Genomic DNA, 20289 nt, shown 5'->3' on the forward strand with positions numbered 1-20289 from the left:
CTTGGAATTGATGTTTTTATACGGGTGTTAAATGATTTAAACTGTATATATATTTTATATCTACAAATATGTTGGGTAGAACATGGGTAGATGAAATAGTGGCGACTATGAGACGTAGTGCCCATTGATTAAGCTTTGGTGACGATGTGACTCCGTGTCTATTGAGTAAGCCTTGGTGACGATGCGACTTCGTGCCTATTGAATAAGCTTTGGTGACGATGCGACTTCGTGCCTATTTGATAAACCTTGGTGACGATGTGACTTCGTGCCTGTTGAGTAAACCTTGGTGACTATGGAGTTAGCGCCTGATAGCTATGGATTTAGTATCTGATAGATAAACTTTGGCAGCAATGGACTTCGTGCCAATTCCTTAGGTAAATCCTTAGGAATGAATGAATGAAGGATAATTGGTTCTTAGGGTAAACCCTTAAGAAATAAAGGAGATATGGGGATGGGTAATTGGGTTGATTGTTTGATGATTGAATATAATAAATATATTATTGTGGGTTGAAAATCCTATATGCTCACCAGGCTCCCAAGCCTGACCCACTCAGTTTTCTTTGCATTACAGGTAATGGCACAAGGGTATAAGTTGGTGGACTTGACGAGAGATTTTGGATTATAGATCAGTAGTTATAAATAACTGTTGTAAGGTCTATTTTATATTGTTTATGCTTTTGGTATGTATCGGAACATGACATCCTGAGGTTTTATTATTTAATGAAAATACATTCTCTTTGAGAAATGCTTTGATAAACCTTATTTTATCATGTAATGTTTTTGGGGACAAATTCCGCAACTCTTTTAAATCAATGGATTTACTCTGAAATTATTTAAAAGCATAAATGAAACCGGTCTTTTCTGGCCGTGATTTTGGGGATGTCACAGTTGGTATCAGAGCATTAGTTTAAGCGAACTACGAATTTGTAGGATTTCTAGACTTAAACTTAGAATGCTAAACAATGATTGTGAGATGAGTGTCTACCATATTTTAGACACGAGCACTAGTATATTTTAGGAAAGATGCTTAAAATGCTTTTATGTGCTAAATGCTATATGATATTGTTTGTTCGGATCTATGGTCTGTTGCCGACCGGATCTGGAAACCTTATGTGTTTAGGATTCTAAGCGTACGACTACGATATTAGAACTAGCATATAAACGTTTCGGAGTGATAAGAATGATTTGAATATCTACCGTGAATGAGGATCTAAAATCACCTTATTCGGTGTATAGATCAAAAATGGCAAGAACCAGGAGTGGAGCTGGAAACGTGAATGAAAACAGGAATCAACCACCTGTGATTGAACAAGTAGTTGTTGCAGCAGCACCACCTGAGCCGATGACAATGGCTGGGGTACAATTGATGATTCAAACGATGTTGGATCGTCAGATGGAAGAAACTAGACGCCTGCTTCGGCAAAATCGTGAAGAACTTTCAATGCAAGTTGAAGAGCCCGAAGTGAATGGAGGGCACTCAGAAGGAGGAAACTTAAGTGGGATTATTGGTCAAGCCGACCCACCGTTAGTTCGACAGAACAACCAGGATGGAGGAAATGATGGGCGTGGGTGCAAGTACAAGGATTTTATGGCATCCAAGCCACCGTGTCTTTCTGGGAGCCCGACATCGGTGCAAGTTATGGACTGGATCTCCGAGATGGAGACAATGTTTGAAAGTTGTGAATGCAGCAATACACAGAAGACCACGCTCGCGATCCTTCTGTTAAAATCAGGAGTATTGAGCTGGTGGAAGCTACTTGCTAGTTCTATGCCTAAGGGGGAAGCTAGCAAGATGTCGTGGGAGGATTTTGTGGTGTAACTAAATATGCAATACTGCTCTGAGCAGGATCTTCTGGAAATCAACAATGAGTTTCAGAATCTGAAAAAGGGAAAATTGAGCGTCACTGAATACGCTACAAATTTTACGGAGAAGATGAAGCTTATCCCATATCTACTTCCAACAGAACTTTCCAAGGTCAACAAGTTTGCCCACGGATTACCAGCGGACTTTGGTCCAGTGGTCAAGCAAGCAACCAATTTGAAAGCCGCCATCTGGGCTACTAGGAATGTCGAGACTCAGATAAGAGAGAAAGGTCTGGAGAGAGCTGAAGTTGGAGAGAAAAGGAAGCATGAGGGATCTTCAGTGATCAACAAAGAAAGCAAATTCTCGAAATCTGGGGGAAGAGATGAAGCTAAGTGGTGCGAGAAGTGTAAAAAGAAACACTTCGGGAAGTGTAGCGAGGAGATGACTTGCTACAAATGTGGGAAGACAGGGCATTACGCCAACAAGTGCGCATCCAACAAAAAGGTGTGCTACGGGTGTAACGAAGAAGGGCATGTTTCTAGAGACTGCCCAAAGAAAAACACACCGCCACAGCCAAGGGCATTCCACATGATCCTCGACGAAGCGAATCAAGGATAAGGATTTTATATCCAAGGATCAAGTTATGAAGTAGTTATGCGAATAGTAACTTATGATGTAGCCTGTTAGAGGCATAGAATAGGGTGAACTTGAATTTTTGTGTAATCGTTTCAAGTTATAATATAAACCCTGGTTTTGATATCTATGTGATATTTATTGTTTTAATACCTGATGTGTTAAATGATTGTGTGATTTTTGTATAGTGACTTGGTTAGACTGAGAGACAATATTTGGGATGAGTATGAGTAGGTGTGAATGGTAGTAGAGATCTATGCTACCGGAAGTACAGGACTCACACTTGGATCAGGGAAAGTCGCAAGGTTACAAAGAAACTAGTAATTGATTCTGTTTATTCAAGTAAGTCACTACCATTGTTTCGGTAATGACTAGTAAGATGGTTGTTATTCCGACCCTAGTGGTCATATCAAATTGAGTCCGACTACAATAAGCTTGTTACGTGGTTCGGAGAACCAAGTTCGAGGTAGCATCTGACTTAAGTCAGAAGATTGAAATCAATGCGACCAATAGCATCGCGCTTGTTAGTAGCTAGAGATGCTACATGCTAAAATGTGATTATATCACATTAGAACATGAAGGAAGATATATTCCATTCTGGAATTTGACTCTAAGAGACTTGAGTCTAAGCGTTGCATCATACGATGAGAGGTCATTAGAACATGACCCATCGGTCTATTACAATAAATGAAGGAAAGTACTTATCCTAAGAAGAAGAAGGAGTCCTCAATAAGGAATTGCTTTGTAACTCGAAAGTTACGATTGAAAGTCCAACATAGTACGAAGAGCAGGTGCAGGATTGAGCATCAAGGTTATTGCTTAGGATGGAAAGATAACGTATGGAGTCAATTTACGAGTCCTATTTTGTTGATGATTCTGGGACGTAATCATCCTAAGGGGGAGATAATTGTAACGCCCGTAGACCCGGGCTAGACAATTTAGAGACGATAAGCGTCAAAATGACTTTTTGATAAAAGATTATTTAGAATGAATAATCTTATCTAAGTTGTGGTGTTCATGGCAAGGTTTCCGAAAATATAAAGAATGCCGAAATCCGAGTTATAACGAAGAAGTTATGACATGTCGAAGTTTCGCGACAGAACCGGCACGACACAGCGCGACGTAAATAGTGAATTTACGATAGAGCGATATTAGCCTTAGTGATCTAAACGAAAGTCGTAGAGTTCGTTAAACCGAGAACGTGCATAAAAAGAACGTCCAAATCTGACTTCGTATGAGGAAGTTATGATTTTTCTAAGTTTCAGCTTAGCAGTATGCAGCCCGAAGTTCGGATTTGAGATCGAGTGATTTCTAGCCGAAACAATCTAAACGAGAATCGAAGATCTCGTCGATAATAGTACAACAGTAAAAAGACAGACGAAAACGGACGTCAGATGAAGAAGTTATGAATTTCTAACGGAGTTTTCATGTCCCGACCTATTAAAAATATATCATTAAGAATAAAGTCAGAAATAGTCGACGAAGTCCAAACGAAAGTTGTAGAGCATAGTCTCACCTACGCGTGGATATAAAGAACGTCGAAAACGAAGATCGTACGCGAAAGTTACGGATTTTACAAGTTTTGGGCTCAAATCTCGAGAATTGGTCCGAAATGAACGCCATACGTTCCGAGGGAACGCCCCGCGTTCGGAAATGTTGGGTCTAGGTTAGTCCACGTCGCCCACTAGTCCCATCCGGTGCACCGTCCGAGGCTGAGGTAAGCGCTGACGTCCGAAGCTGCTGAACGCGCTGCGTACGAGCAGGGAACGCCCTGCGCTCCGGAACGCCCCGCGTTCCTTGCAGGTACGCCCTGCGTACGAGGAGTCAGCCAGCCCTATATAAAGGGTGTGAGGGCAGCCGAGTTCTTTGCCAATTTTCTTTCCTTCTCTCTCGTTTTTACCTCGTTTTTCGTGCAAGAAATATCCCGAAGCCCCGGTATCATTCCCGAGCCCCGAAGCAAGTCCCGAAGCCCCGAAGATCCCGAGAAGTAAAATTTCCAAGCCGAAGCTCTGCCCGCGAGAAGCCCGGTTTTTTGTGAAGATCTCCCGGTTTCACCGAAGAATACTACTTCTACAAGCCGTAGTGCTGTCCGATCATCTTCTGATCAAGTGAGTGTGTAGTTACTTTCTTCTAACACATAAATATAAAGTATTAGCTATGAAATACGTGCTATGTGTTATATATTATTTGTCTATTTGAGATGGGCTTGGAATTGATGTTTTTATACGGGTGTTAAATGATTTAAACTGTATATATATTTTATATCTACAAATATGTTGGGTAGAACATGGGTAGATGAAATAGTGGCGACTATGAGACGTAGTGCCCATTGAGTAAGCTTTGGTGACGATGTGACTCCGTGCCTATTGAGTAAGCCTTGGTGACGATGCGACTTCGTGCCTATTGAATAAGCTTTGGTGACGATGCGACTTCGTGCCTATTTGATAAACCTTGGTGACGATGTGACTTCGTGCCTGTTGAGTAAACCTTGGTGACTATGGAGTTAGCGCCTGATAGCTATGGATTTAGTATCTGATAGATAAACTTTGGCAGCAATGGACTTCGTGCCAATTCCTTAGGTAAATCCTTAGGAATGAATGAATGAAGGATAATTGGTTCTTAGGGTAAACCCTTAAGAAATAAAGGAGATATGGGGATGGGTAATTGGGTTGATTGTTTGATGATTGAATATAATAAATATATTATTGTGGGTTGAAAATCCTATATGCTCACCAGGCTCCCAAGCCTGACCCACTCAGTTTTCTTTGCATTACAGGTAATGGCACAAGGGTATAAGTTGGTGGACTTGACGAGAGATTTTGGATTATAGATCAGTAGTTATAAATAACTGTTGTAAGGTCTATTTTATATTGTTTATGCTTTTGGTCTGTATCGGAACATGACATCCTGAGGTTTTATTATTTAATGAAAATACATTCTCTTTGAGAAATGCTTTGATAAACCTTATTTTATCATGTAATGTTTTTGGGGACAAATTCCGCAACTCTTTTAAATCAATGGATTTACTCTGAAATTATTTAAAAGCATAAATGAAACCGGTCTTTTCTGGCCGTGATTTTGGGGATGTCACAAAACTGATTCCCCAAATTCTGCTATCAAGCACTGAGAAGACGCGATACACATGCTGGGGAGTTTTACCGTACTCCCAACTCATACAAACCTCAAACCAAACAGCCACTTGGGCCGCCTTTCATCCTGATAAGGATGCGAAACTTATCCCAGTTTCGAAACCACTCCCGCTTCCGAATCCTGGGACGATTCTCCCCCACTTAGATTCGACTAAGTCTTCACAATACATGAATATTGGAGAATTCCCAATCCCTCTCACTTTCCAACGATCGATCCGATGACAACCAAATCCTTCTAACTAGTGCTCCATTACTGGCCGATCCCAAATGATCACACACTTCTAAGAACTAGATGAACACTTCCTGAATCCCAGTGAAACTCTGAATCCCAGTGAAACCGACAGTCTATAATACTTGAATGATCCCACACTCAAATCTTGAAGACCTAAAGATAGATACTCCAACTAATACCTCAGCATCGAGCTACTTCCTTTGGCGCCTTCATCGGTCAATCAATAACAGTTACTAAAACCACCGAATCCTGATAATGCCAAATAACCATCCTATAGGGCCCTGTCCGCAGACCTCCCACATAATACCCTTCTTCCGAAGGTGCTCCAAACAAATCTCCCGTTCTCGGGCTCTAGGAATTATGTCATTCAGGGTCTCACACCCTGACTCACTCACCAGCTCAATCGTCCACAACTGAACCGTAGTAGCTGAAGCAACCTCTGCCCTAAACCGGGCTACAAACTACTTCCAAGACATAGTCTATAATCCCAAAAGTGCAATAGGTCGCACAATCAATCCTTACCGCCCGATACAAGAGATCCAAGGCGAATCGCATCTTAGCTCCTATGGGTCGGGACGGTAATCGCGTTCCTCACAAGATACTCATGTCGTATCATCCCACCTGCACTCACCAGCGCTGAAATGATGTCGCCTACCCTGGAAACTAACTGACACCGAGATGGAATACAACCTGATCCTAAGGTCACAAGCCTGCTCACTCCTTCGAGCTCGAAAACCGAAAGGGCACAATCCTTGCCCTAGAAAACGACATTTCAATCCACCAATTAACCAGTCTACTTCCAGTTGCAAAACTTCAGCTGATTATAATCATCACTCCCTTCCGGAGTCCCTGCGACTGGAACCCCGGCCTCGAACCAAACTCCCGAAGCCTCAAATCCAGAAACTCCTATGCTAGCCTCTCCTGCTTAACCCGCGGAATGTAACGAGTACAGAACATCTCCCTGATCCCAAGCAACTGCAGTTGTCTGCTCATCAGAATACATCCCAGTAACAAGCTCCCACCAGTCCTTCACCCCGGACCTCAGCAGGTTCAGAACGTGCTTGACCTTCTGGTCAGTAGAACATGAACATGTGAAGCAACATCCCTCCACATCAGATGGCCGCCTCATGGCTATAACCGGGTCCTAAACCCTATCGAAATTCGGGGCTTCGCGTTATCAAAGTCCCGATACTGGAAAGCCAGACTTGCTCCTCCCCCTGCCGACGTTACAACTATTGAAGCTGCTGCGGCAGCCGTCTCAGCAATGGCTGCATAGCGTTCGTCGAACTACTCAACCATGGCGGTCTTGTTAGACCCAAAAATCTCCGGAATCTGACCCCGGACAATCTCCCTTACACGATCATCTGATAATACTGGCCTATCCTAGCTGCCAGCTCCCGATCCTAACCCGAATCCGGTCTCAAGACGTCTCGTAACCACCACTCTGATGATACATCAGAGAGATCTTGGATAATCCATATAATAACAGGGAACCAACTCCCAACTAAACCCCAGGGGTTGTGACTTCCTTGCTACGCGTATGGGTCATGTGCTTTCAGTAGTACGGGCCCATACTACCTTCCACACCTACCCGTATTTGTCTCAAGTATCACCACAACACCCTAACAATATACATAAACATAGCGAGCGCTCAATCCTCACTCGTAGAGGAATGCTAAATATCTCATAACTGGCCTACCGGCCTCACACAACCCACCCATGAAACTTCCACCAACCCTGCAGCACTCGTGTATGCTAACCATACATAACGCCGGAACCTATAGACTTTCGAATACCTGATCCTACCCTAAGCCCTTCATCAAACAAGAACATGAAATAAGGCCAAACCAAACAATCTCAGGCTATAAGATCTTAATTATGTACAGCCGTGATGCATACACTAAGCAACTACAGTAATGATGTCAATTTCATATAAGGAAAACCCTAGGCTATTAGGATCATATAATCAGGCAATTCTATCATGCAATTCCTGAAGATCCCTAGCCTAGTACTAGCATGCTGTTCTAACATATCACATAATCAAATAATCCGTAAGGTATTTTGGGGTCTATCCGCGAGCTCCGGCTGATCGTACACTTGCATCCTCCTTTATTATTTTGAAAACATTTTAAGAAAATCATTTTAAAATCTTGTCCTCAGTTTGAGGTTGGAGACACGCGAGTGTTTCCTCCAATTCACTCAAACCAAGGCTTTGATACCAACTTGTAACACCCATAAAATTCAAGCCAATTTAAAACTTTTTAAAACATTTAAAACCATTAAGTTATTACAGTTTACTTTCAAAACAATTTAAACATCAGAGTATCCCCAGAATCAATCATGAAAATGTAAGGAGGTGCACGATCACGCCTTCGCCTTCCCGCGATCATCAGAATACCTGAAACAATAATCGATAAATGTAAGCTCGAAGGCTTAGTGAGTTACCCCCAAAATACCAACGCCATACAGATATAACCATATCATATAAACATATAAGCAAACAATACAACATGCATAATGAGCCATCAGTCTGACTGGACCGAATCCCGGTCCTCAGTCTATCTGGACCGCTCTCTGAGACCTCGGCACGTCTGGACCGCCCTCCTCGGGGCCTTCAGCCTATCCGGACCGCTCGTTGGGCCTTCGGCCTGACTAGATTTTCCCGACCCGGGCCTGCAGTCTACCCGGTCCGCCCAGGGTGTCTTGGCCTACTGCACACAGCAGGACCTGCCTCAACCCTTTCCCCAAACCAATACACATGTGCACATAAATATCATAAGCTAGCATGCAACAACAGATAGTCATAAAGATCTAACCGATCTCTAAAATAGCAACCATCCTACAACCAGGATATCAATCTAACAGATTACTAGCATAGCAACCATCGTAAACCAAGATGTAATCTAACATTGCAACCATCCTAAAACCAAGATGATATCTAACATAGCAACCATCCTAAACCAGGATGTAATATAACATAGCAACCATCCTAAACCAGGATGTAATCTAACATAGCAACCATCCTAAACCATGATGTAAATCATAAAGGGCCGGCCTTAGTGCCGTAGAACCTGTTGATATAGCGAGGAGAACTCACCTGGCACTATTGAAGTCCCGCAGATAAAACTCCAGCTGCTGGTTGATAGATTCCCGAACTGTCAACATCAAACAATACCTAATTAGTAATTGGGTTCCAAGCCCAAGGTCCTACTCACACTCCAAAGGCCCAAAGGTCAAGTAATGGGCCAAAGTCCAATGTATGGCCTAATTTTCCAAATTTGGCCCAGACCTCTACATGGTCTTTCCTTAAGGCCCATCCAATTATTCCGGTCCAAACTCTTGGTGTTCCCACGGCCCAATATCTCATAATCATCAAGGCCCAGTTATGGCCCATCTATGGCCCAATTTTCCAAATTGGGCCCAAGTCTCTCACATGGGCCTTATCCTAAAGCCTAGTAGAAAGGCCCAATTCAAGACCCAAGTGAAATTAGGGTTTTCACATGAAATAACGATTAGGGTTAAGTGTTCCTACTTAACCCATTAAGGACTTAATCCATTAAGTCCAACATTGCATTTGGTTAATTTTACACATGATTATTAATTATTATTTTAAGTTTAATACATAACTCCCGTGCGGTCCCGATCAATCCCAAAATTAGGGTTTCATGGCATTGGGGTTTTCCAAACCCTAGTTAGGGATTCCAACCCAAATACTAGCCCATTTATCAAATGGTTGGGCTTTTAGGTCAATTAGGGCTTCATTGGGCCGATTAGAGTTTCTTTGGGCCCACTAGGGTTTCATTGGGCCCATTTTGTCCAAGCATCCCAAACGAGTCAAAACGCGAACGAGGTACACCGCCACCCAACACGGTGGCTGGTGGCAGCAGCCACCACCCTACGGTGGTGGTTTGAGTTTTTCTTTTCATTATTCCATTTCTTAGTTACAATTTACAATGTTAAACCCCAAAGAACACACACAGACACACTAATACAACACACACACAGCCACCCTAGTGGTGGCCGTCGGTGGCAGAGGGTGACAACCACCACCTCACGATGGTGGTGGTGGTTCACTTCTGCTTCCTGATCACGCAACACACATCCATCTGTTGCTCGGGAAATGAGCACAATCATCCACCTTACGGCGGCAAACAGCGGTGGCGACTTGGAGTGGCGCCAGCGGCAGCAATCGGCGGTATCACTCGACATCGGTAGCAGCAACTACGGGACAGGAAGGAAACAAGGCAGTCTGGGAAGGGCGTTAGTCGCAACAGCCGCCCGAAACGACGACGTCGGCGACCACAGTGGCAGAAGAAGACGGAGAAGAGCGCTTCAGTTTCACCGGTTAATGGAGCAACGGTGTTCGCCGGCCCCCGACGGTTCACGGTTTCGATGTATTGGACAACGGCGACAATGCATGGCTCTGCTGAAGGCTTACGACGTTGATTATGGGGTGGTGATGGTTGCTATCGGTTGGAGGGGTGACAGCGCCGGAGAATGGAGGAGAGAGAGTGGTGGTAGCCGGAAGATGAAGGAAGGAGGTGGCGACTGGTGTGAAGGTGTTAGGGTTAGGGTTACGGGGTGGTGAACGTCTAAATACCCGACTCCATTGAAACATTATCCCATATTGACACAACCGGCCCCTCCCTTCCTATTTCTTTCAAATTAAATCCTTAATTTACCATTTAAACCCCTCCTTATGAAAACCCTTACAATTCAAGTCCGAAATATTTACTAAGCAGCCCCTGCTTCCATAAATCCTTTCATATTAAGTCCAAATAATACTAAACACCCCCTGACTTCCAAAATACTTTGCAAAACAAGTCCTGAAATTACACCTTAGCCCCCGGTGGTCCCAATCTTGTCATTTGGCTTCCCGAAACCGACATCCCACTAATTATTATTTGATTTTGGACAATTATAATATAAAATAATAATAAAATTACATTTCGGGGTTCTGGATTTATTATTTAATTATTTTATTTTAAATGGGATGTTACACACGAAGCTTAATGAGTCTCGGGGACTACCACATACCATACACATAACATGCAACTAGGAGATACGGGCCCCGCCCACTTTCATGGAGATTCGGGCCCCGCCCACACTCCACTATCTAGGAGATTCGGGCCCCGCCCATACTCTGCTGTCTAGGAGATTCGGGCCCCGACCACACTCCGATGTCTAGGAGATTTGGGCTCCGCCCACACTCCGCTGTCTAGGAGATTCGGGCCCCGCCCACACTCCACTGTCTAGAAGATTCGGACCCCGCCCACACTCTGCTGTCTAGGAGATTCGGGCCCCGCCCACACTCTGTTGTCTAGGAGATTCGGGCCCCGCCCGCACTCCACTACTAACAAGCATACAAGCATCACATAGACAACAAGTATATCTACTCATATCAAGCAGTCACATATCTATACTCAAATAATACTACGAGATTTGGGCCCCGCCCATACTCGGCTACTATGAGATTCGGTCCCCGCCCACACTCGAATAATAATGAGTTACGGTCCCCGCCCATACTCACATACATAAACAAACACATACTAGTATCACACAGACAACAAGTATAGCAATCCAACAATCTGACTGATAAATCCCACACTGCTGAAGTCCCGCGAATAAATCCCGGGCTACTGGCTGACAGATCCCCAAGCTGTCAACATCAAAATAAATCCAATTAATAATTGGATCCCAAAACATATCCATAAGTCCTTGCTTGGGGTAAAAGAGTACTTTACCCCTAACTTAGCTTGATTCAAGCCCAAGGCCCAATCCAAAGGCCTAATAGTCTGATAATCAACCAAAGCCCAACTATGGCCCAATTCTCTAAATTGGGCCTAAATTCCTCACATGGTCTTACTTTAAGGCCCAACTATTTATTTGGTCCAAACACTTGGCAATCCCATAACCCAACACCTCATTATCTTCATGGTTCAGTTATGGCCCAACTTTCCAAATTGGGCCCAAGCCTATCCGATGGGCCTTATCCTAAAGTCCCAATCCAATTATTCTAGTCCATACTTGTTCTTGGGTGGTCTATTATTATCCCAATCACCAAAGCCCAATAGAAAGGCCCAAATCAAAGCCCAAGTGAAATTAGGGTTTCACATAAAATAACAATTAGGGTTAAGTGTTTCTCACTTAACCCATTAAGTCCATTATTCCATCAAGCCATCATACAATGAAGTCAACCTAGGTCATCACTTCAGTCCACTGGTCCACACGCGGGTCCCGATAGGTCCAAACCCACATTCTCTAAAATTAGGGTTTTCTAAACCCTAATTAGGGTTTTCAAGCCCAACGACGAACCAGCCCAGTCCAAAGTTAAGCAATTAGGCCAATTAGGGTTCCACTAGGTCGGGCACCACCCACTGCCACCTCAGGCAGCGGTGGTCGGCGACGGCTCACGGCGGCAGCCACCATTTCTAATGGTGGTAGTGGTGGTGGTTCCTGCCAAAAATCGCATATACAGCTTCACAACCACAAAACACACACTCTTGCATATAATAACACACATACAACCACCTTTCACGATGGATGGTGGTGGCAGAAACGGTGGCGGTGGCGGCAGCCACCACCTTGAGGTGGTGGTGGTGGGTTTTTCGGCCCAAAGCAACTCATACAACAACAACAACACCGGCATCAACCTATATTCCAGTCTTACATCCGCCCAGCCACCTTCCATGCGGCTGACGTGTAACGATCCAAAAAAATCTAAGGTAAAAATTTCATTTTTATTATAGCCAAACATTTATATCATTTATTTAAATCATTCCAAAACATCGTTAATTAAAAACATTTATCAGAGTTCATCCCAAAATCTATCAATGCGGAAATCATAGGTGTGTGCACTGCGATCAATCCGAGCCCTTCTTTTCCAAATCGATGATTCCTGAAACAATAAACAAAACTATAAGCACAAAGCTTAGTGAGTTCCCCAGAGCATACCCACACACAAACATGTATAACATATCTTACTAGCTATCCAGCTGTACAGAACACATATACCATGCATGCCAACACATAAGGAAGCCCTGGAAACCCTCCAGGGTCTTACTCCGGGTGCCATGGGAACCCCCATATGGTCTTAGCCCAATGCCTCGGGAACCCCCCGAGGTCTTTGACCTAGGATGCCAAGGAAACCCTCCAAGGTCTTACACCTAAGTGCCTCGGGAACCCCCCGAGGTCTTTGACCTAGGATGCCAAGGAAACCCTCCAAGGTCTTACACCTAAGTGCCTCGGGAACCCCCCTAGGTCTTCCATGTAAACACAATCACATAGCATATCGAATCACATAATGACTAACACATATATCATAATCACATAATGGGCCGACCTTGGTGCCTTCGACCCATTTGTATGGTGAGGAGACTCACCTCGCACTGCAGAAGCTTCCCGAAAGAAATCCTTAGCTGCTACCCTATCCACTTCCCGAGCTATAAATACCAATCAATATACCCAATTAGCAATTGGGTCCCATACCATAATCCTTAATCCATGCATGGGGTAAAATTACCATTCTACCCATGGCCCAGCATGATCCAAAACTAAGGCCCAAACCAAAACAAAAGCCCAACACAATAATGTCCATAAAACCATCGATGGCCCAATTTTCCAAATTGGGCCCGAACTGTAACATACACGTTTTGAAATCGTGTTTTAAGTAAATAATATTATAAAATATTATATAATTATGAGTATTAAGTTCTAACGGATAGTTTTTACTAGAAATGAAGTAAAACTATGTTTAGAATCAATCGGAAAATAGTGGAAGTCTTATGAGATTCCAATTAAAAGACAAATATCGAAATTTAACGAAAATATAAAATTTGAAATAAGTAAAATTTTATTATTGAAAGTTGTAGAGAATCTTATTAGAAGCATTTAGGTGAAAACCTCATCGAAATCCGAGTTATAACGAAGAAGTTATGACCAATCAAAGATCCGCGACAAAACCAGCACGGCGCCGAATGACGTAAAAAGTGAGTTTTTGATAAACTACTTTTTAGCCTTAGTAATCTAAATGAAAGTCGTAGTATTCGTGAAACCGAGAAGTTTGATAAAAAGAACGCCAAAATCTGACTTCGTATGAGGAAGTTATGCTTTTTCTGAGTTCCAGCTTAGCAGTAGACAGCTAAAAACTCGAATTTTAGATCGAGTGATTTTTAGCCGAAACAACCTAAACGAGAATTGAAGATCTCATCAATAGTAGTACAACGGTAAAAAGTTTGACGAAAACGGATGTCGGATGAAGAAGTTATGAATTTTTAACGGATTTACCAATCCTGGTCTGTTAAAAATAATAACATTAAAAATAAAGTCAAAATTAGCCGACGAAGTCTAAACGAAAGTTGTAGAATATATTCCCGCCTACGTGTGCATATAAAGAACGTCAAAAACGGAGCCCGTATGCGAAAGTTATGGATTTTAGAAGATTTGGGCTCATTTTCCGAGGAATCTCGCATGGATAAGCCTTATCCGGAACCGGCCACGTCACCCTCTATCCGAGTAGGCCGCGTGTCCGAAGCACCTTAGTCACCCGATGCGCTGTGCATCCGAACGTCCGACGCGTGTTGCCTTCTAATTGGACCGAAGCCGAAGCCTATCCCCGTCCGACGCGCCTCACCCTGTGTCGCATCCGAGTCCCGCATGCGCGCCAGCTCCTCTCGCTTCGTGGCCTTCGCTCCAGCAGCCGCGTGTCCCCTTCTCGGCCGAACCCTCGCATTCTCGCCCTATAAATACAAGGCTTGCGAGCCTTCTCGGGTAATTTGGAGAAATTGCCATTTTACACCCCTTTTTCAATATATTCACTATTTTGACATCCCCCGAAGCCCTGGTATCAATTTTATCACCCGAAACACGTCCCGAAGTTCCCAAGAAGCCCGAAAAATTTATCTTTTCGGTTTTGAACATCTACCTTCGCAGAGCCCGGTTTTCAATAAATCTCCCGGTTTTCAACGAAGGAAGTTATATTTAGAGCCGAAGTGCTGCCCAAATTACTATTTTAACCCCCGGTTATTTCACGATGAGTTTAATATATAGGAACAATTGTATGTTATGTGTTATATGTGCTATATGCTCTCCTGAGTTATTTTGGTTTTATACTGTTGATTATGTAGAGCATGACTCGTATCACTTCTGGTATTGGCTTTGAGCCTCTGGCCATGTAGAGCATGTCTCGTATTATTCTGGTATCGGATTTATGCCTTTGGCCATGTAGAGCATGTCTCGTATCACTTCTGGTATTGGCTTTGTGCCTTTGGCCATGTAGACCATGACTCGTATAACTTCTGGTATTGGCATAGGGCTCTATAGGGCTGAAAGTCTGTATATTCTAGCAAAATTATAATCAGAAATTGTATGTTTTCTGTGCCATTTGGGCCAAAGTGTTATTGATGTATATCAAGTATGAAAATTGTTATGTCTCATTGATCGTATATCTTTGAATCAAATCATTGATTGATATGGAAAGTTGGTCACATGATTCGCATATGCCTTTGTTGTTCCTTGTTCCTCTTTGCTTCTGCCATATTGAAGTATATATATGACATAACGTTATATTGTATCTATTATTGAACTCACTAAGCGTCACCGCTTACCCTCTCAATGTTTAACAAATTTGCAGGAGATAAGTAACCAGTATAGTCATATACTGTTGGAAGGTTTAAAATAGTTGTAATATTACTTTTGTATTTCGGTTTATGTTTGTATAAAATTACAATATCCTGGGTAGTTATGTAAAATATTAAAACATAGTCGGTTTGTATCCAATCTTTTGTAATCACTTTATCAATGTAAGATATTGTTTTATAAATATGCATGTAGCATGTTTTGGAGTAACAACTTTCAGAAATACGAAATTTTAGAAAGAGGTTCTTTCACGAACCTTTCTAATGGACCTTATTCTAATGTCCAGTATTCTCCTTAGTTAATAATCCTGACCCCAATTGGCCTACGAAGGCCCACAACAACCTAATCCAAGAATTGGCCCAAACCGAGGCCCACAATGTGAAGTCCATTCTATATTGGGCTACAAGGCCCAATAGGCCCAACTATTCCAATATTGGCCCAAGATACATTCAGGCCCAAGATACATTCAGGCCCAACAAACAGCAAGTCCAGGCCCAAAACCATTAGGGCCCAAAGGTCCGAAGTGCACTAAGGCCCAAGTCCTCTTGAAAGCGTACGCCCAACGTACCTCTTCTGTACGCTTAGCGTACTGGGCAAAAGGGTTGTACGTGTAGCGTACAGCATTGTACGCCCAGCGTACAAACGGCTGATGCACAAAATCCATTAAGTGCTTAATGCTTCAAACCAAGGGACCAAGTTATAGATTTGAGCTCTACCTAACATCTTAATCCATAAAGTCACTGACTTGGTGACTTATATGACCCACATGAACCCAAAATCAAAGTATAACAATCTACTTCCATGAAAATGACCATAACTCTTGCATGAATCCATTAAGACCTCCAAGATGGCAACTTTCTGTCTTAGGGACTCAAATAGCATCAAGGGTGGCAACCCCAAGTCTAAGAATCGAATTTGAACCATAAAGCTTCATCCTTGGGACCAAAACCATAACCAAAAACCACTAGCTAGATCTACATGAAAGATTGTCAAGGTTGAGACTTTATACCTCCAAAAGCTTGCAAAGTTGATGAAGGTTCTGGATCTAGAAGCTTGACTCCAACCATAGCTTGATCACCAAGATCCCTCTTCTTCAAGGTCCAAACATAACAAGTCATAACCCAACTAGATCCAAATGAGAAAGCCACCAAGATCCAAACTTTATACTTTCTGGAGTTAGATCAATATGATTAGGGCTTGGATCCACAAGCTTCAAGCCAAGCAATGCTTCCTCAAGGAACTCCTTCTTCCACAATAATCACCAAAAACCCACTAAATCACCAAAAAGCTCAAGAATCACTCAAATGGAGGCTAAGGGTCGATTTCTAGGGTTTAGAGAGATGGAGGCTGAACATATTATGGTTAGGTTATGAGATAAGGAGCTTAAATAGGGTCCAAGACCCTAAAATAGGGTTCTGATCTGATTGGAGTACGCCCAGCGTACTCCTGGGAACCTTCGCGACCATCCTGGTCAGTACGCCCAACGTACTCCAAGGTACGCCCAGCGTACTGCCTTCTTCACTAGTACGCCTAGCGTACACTTTGTGTACGCCCCGCGTACTCGGTTAAGCCTGAAACCCACAAAACTTCCGAAGGCCATAACTTCTTCGTTATAAGCCCGATTCCGGCGATCCTTATATCCACGGAAAGGTGACGAGAAGCCCTACACTTCTAACAACTCAAACTTTTCTTAAGACCTTCCGAACAAAAATCCATTTTTACACAAAAGTCCGAACTCCCACTTTACCAAAATACCCTAGGCTTCCAGAACACAAACCGAACACCCAGATCATTTCTAATACATCACCCGCACCCAAATAGGTCTAGATCTTACCTTCCCACGAGCCATAATCCTTACAATGACCGACCTTCGAGCCACAACCTCGGACTAGGAGTCAATTCAGAACAGAGCGTTACATGACGCTGCCGGAATGTCGTGAAAATTGAGGCCAAAAGCCACCGGCAGCAGTAGTGGCGCATCTGACGTTGCACACGCATAAACGGGACGGAGGAGAGAAGAGAGAGGTGGAAGATGGTCTTATCGGAATATTCTGACCGTTGGCAGCCTATTCTTCGTTGTTCACAACTCTACTCCGGTCTCGGTGGTCCTCCTGGCCGTTCACGGTGTCACCGGCAGCAGGGGCTGTGGTGGTGGTGCTCGGCGACAAAGTAGAGGAGGCGTAGCAAGGTGGTCGGACTCAACCAAGCAGGTGACGGTGGCGCATCTTCGTTCATGGCGGCGGCTGGAAGGAATGGTCTCTTAGGGTTTGGAGATGCGACGTGGGGGTGGGCACCGGATTAATTCCCGCTCATTTCAACTTTCATCAGATATACACCTTTGGTCCCTCCTTCCCGTTTTCTTTTCAAGATTAGGCTACAATTTACCATTTAAACCTTGATCCCATAAATTCCTTTCATAATAGATCCCTAAATTACCAATCAGCCCCCTTAAGCCTTCAAATCTTTTCAATTTAAATCCATTAATTACCAAACGCACCTTGACTTCTAAAATCCTTTTCAAATTAAATCCAGAACTTGCACTTTTAACCCCCAACTTCTAAAATTGTAACAATTAACCCTCGAGACCAACACCTTGCTATAAAATTATTGATTTTAGGGCTACTATACACTCATCAATTTATTTATTTATTTATCTAATAAATGGGGTGTTACACCACTGATGGGTTTTATGCAAAACAAACAAACTTAGACTCTTAAGTGTGCATGCAACCCTAATAAAGATCTATGTTTTCACTATTGAATCTATAACTATGAATACCAAAAGGAAACCCTAAGAACACTAGGCTATTTTCGAAATACCAAATTAGGTATAAGGATTACATACCTTGATTGTTATTGTAGCAATAACAATGAACACCTTCTTGTTGATCTCTTGGAAGCAAGCACCACAATTGTCGTGCCTCTAATGGAGTCACACCCAAGCTAGCAAGAGGATGAATATAGAGAGAGGAGAAGAGAGCCAAGTTTTCATCCAAAGCTTCTTGAGGGAAGCAGTTCATGAAAATGTGAAGGGCTAGGTCCTTTATACAGTTGAGGTAGCTTGGTGCCAAAGCTAGGGCTTAAAGAGGAAACCTTAAATTCCCTTGCTTGGTGACCAAGCAACCCATTCCCCTCATTCAAAGAGCTTGGACGAAAACTCTTGGGCTTACCCAAGTTATTTTCGTCCACCTCATCCAATGAGGTCCGTGGGCCTTCTTTCTTCAACTTTCAATAAATAACCAAACAATCCTTGCACTTTTAATTAATCCAATTAATCCAAAAATTAATTCTAATTAATTTCTGATTAATTATTAATTAAACAATATGATTTCTAATTAATATATTATTTTCATAATATATTAATAAATCAATTATTTCAATTTATTACTAAAATAATAAATCAACATCTCTTTCTCCAATATCATCATGTCCAGTTGCTCGGTTTGAGGGCAACCCAAAAGAACTATGCTACTATCAATTCAAGTGTATACCAATTATAGTGATGGGCTTAGAAACCTAATCCAACACAACCACCATACAAATCTTATATCTATCAATATCCAGATCATTCACCAACATAATAACATATTCCCATTGCTTTAAAATGTCTAACAAACACATCATATGCATTTAATAACATTCTACCATTCAAACGTAACCAAAAGGTCCAAAATACCGTTGAACATATAATGACAATCTAAAACACTTATACTAAAAATCTAGGTTCTTACAACATTTGCCAGTCATGAGGCCTTGGAAAGGATTTACATGTCCCAATATACTATAATACATGTATGTAATCTAGAATATCGTTCATATAATGATATAAAAATACAAGAAATGCCTTTTTAAGGGTTCATAAACTCCAAATCCATAGTTTCCAGACCATAAAAGTTTCAACACACCTAATGATGGATGTATATGATCACAATTTAAATTCGTATGAAGAATTTATAGTTGCCCTATGTGACAACCCGAAACTTCTATCTCGTACACTTAGTCAAATTCAATCAATGTTAAACTTGTTTGGTTGACTTCTCGTGTTGTTTAAGGGTTCATTTAAGTGTTATAAGCTTGATTATGACCAAGGTTGAGTTTATGAATGAGACAGCAAGTCAGATAGCGTCACAATCGGGCCATACACACCCTTATGGGGAGTGTACGACCATACACATGGGTGTGCGGCCGCACACTCATCTCTTGGCCGCACACTCCCTTCTAGGCATCACACTCACCCCTATATAAAGGGTAGACCCCTTTCCCTTCATTCCTTTAGCATCCTGGCAGCACACAACACCTTTTCTCTCAAGACTCTTCAACTGCAAACCCTCCCAAGGCTTAAAAAACGTGAGTAATCCATCCCTTAGCTTTTTGTACTAGAAGAACCACTTCATCTAAGCCTTGATTCATCAAGTTCCATCATGTTCTTCATCCCTTGAAGGAGTGCGGCCGCACACCTTCATAAGGTTAGCCGCACACCCTTAAAACACCCTCCAAAGTGAGAGTTTGACTTCCAAACTCGAGATAGACATGACCCTAGCCTTGTTGCACCTTGGAATTGGCAATTTGGACATTATCTTGTTGGGTGTACGACCACACACTCAAGTGTGTGGCCACACACTCAAGTGTGCAACCACACACCCAAGTGTGCGACCACACACGCAAGTGTGCGACCACACACCCAAGTGTGCGACCACACACCCAAGTGTGCGACCACACACACAAGTGTGCGACCACACACCCTTGTGTACGACCACACACTCCTGTGTGCAACCACACACACATTCTAGGACCACAAACCCATTTTTTAGGACCCTAAACTTGTACCACAACTA

The sequence above is a fragment of the Lactuca virosa genome, chromosome 3 (genome assembly GCF_052849685.1).
Source record: "Lactuca virosa cultivar CGN04683 chromosome 3, Lactuca_virosa_CGN04683_v6, whole genome shotgun sequence".
NCBI lineage: Eukaryota > Viridiplantae > Streptophyta > Magnoliopsida > Asterales > Asteraceae > Lactuca > Lactuca virosa.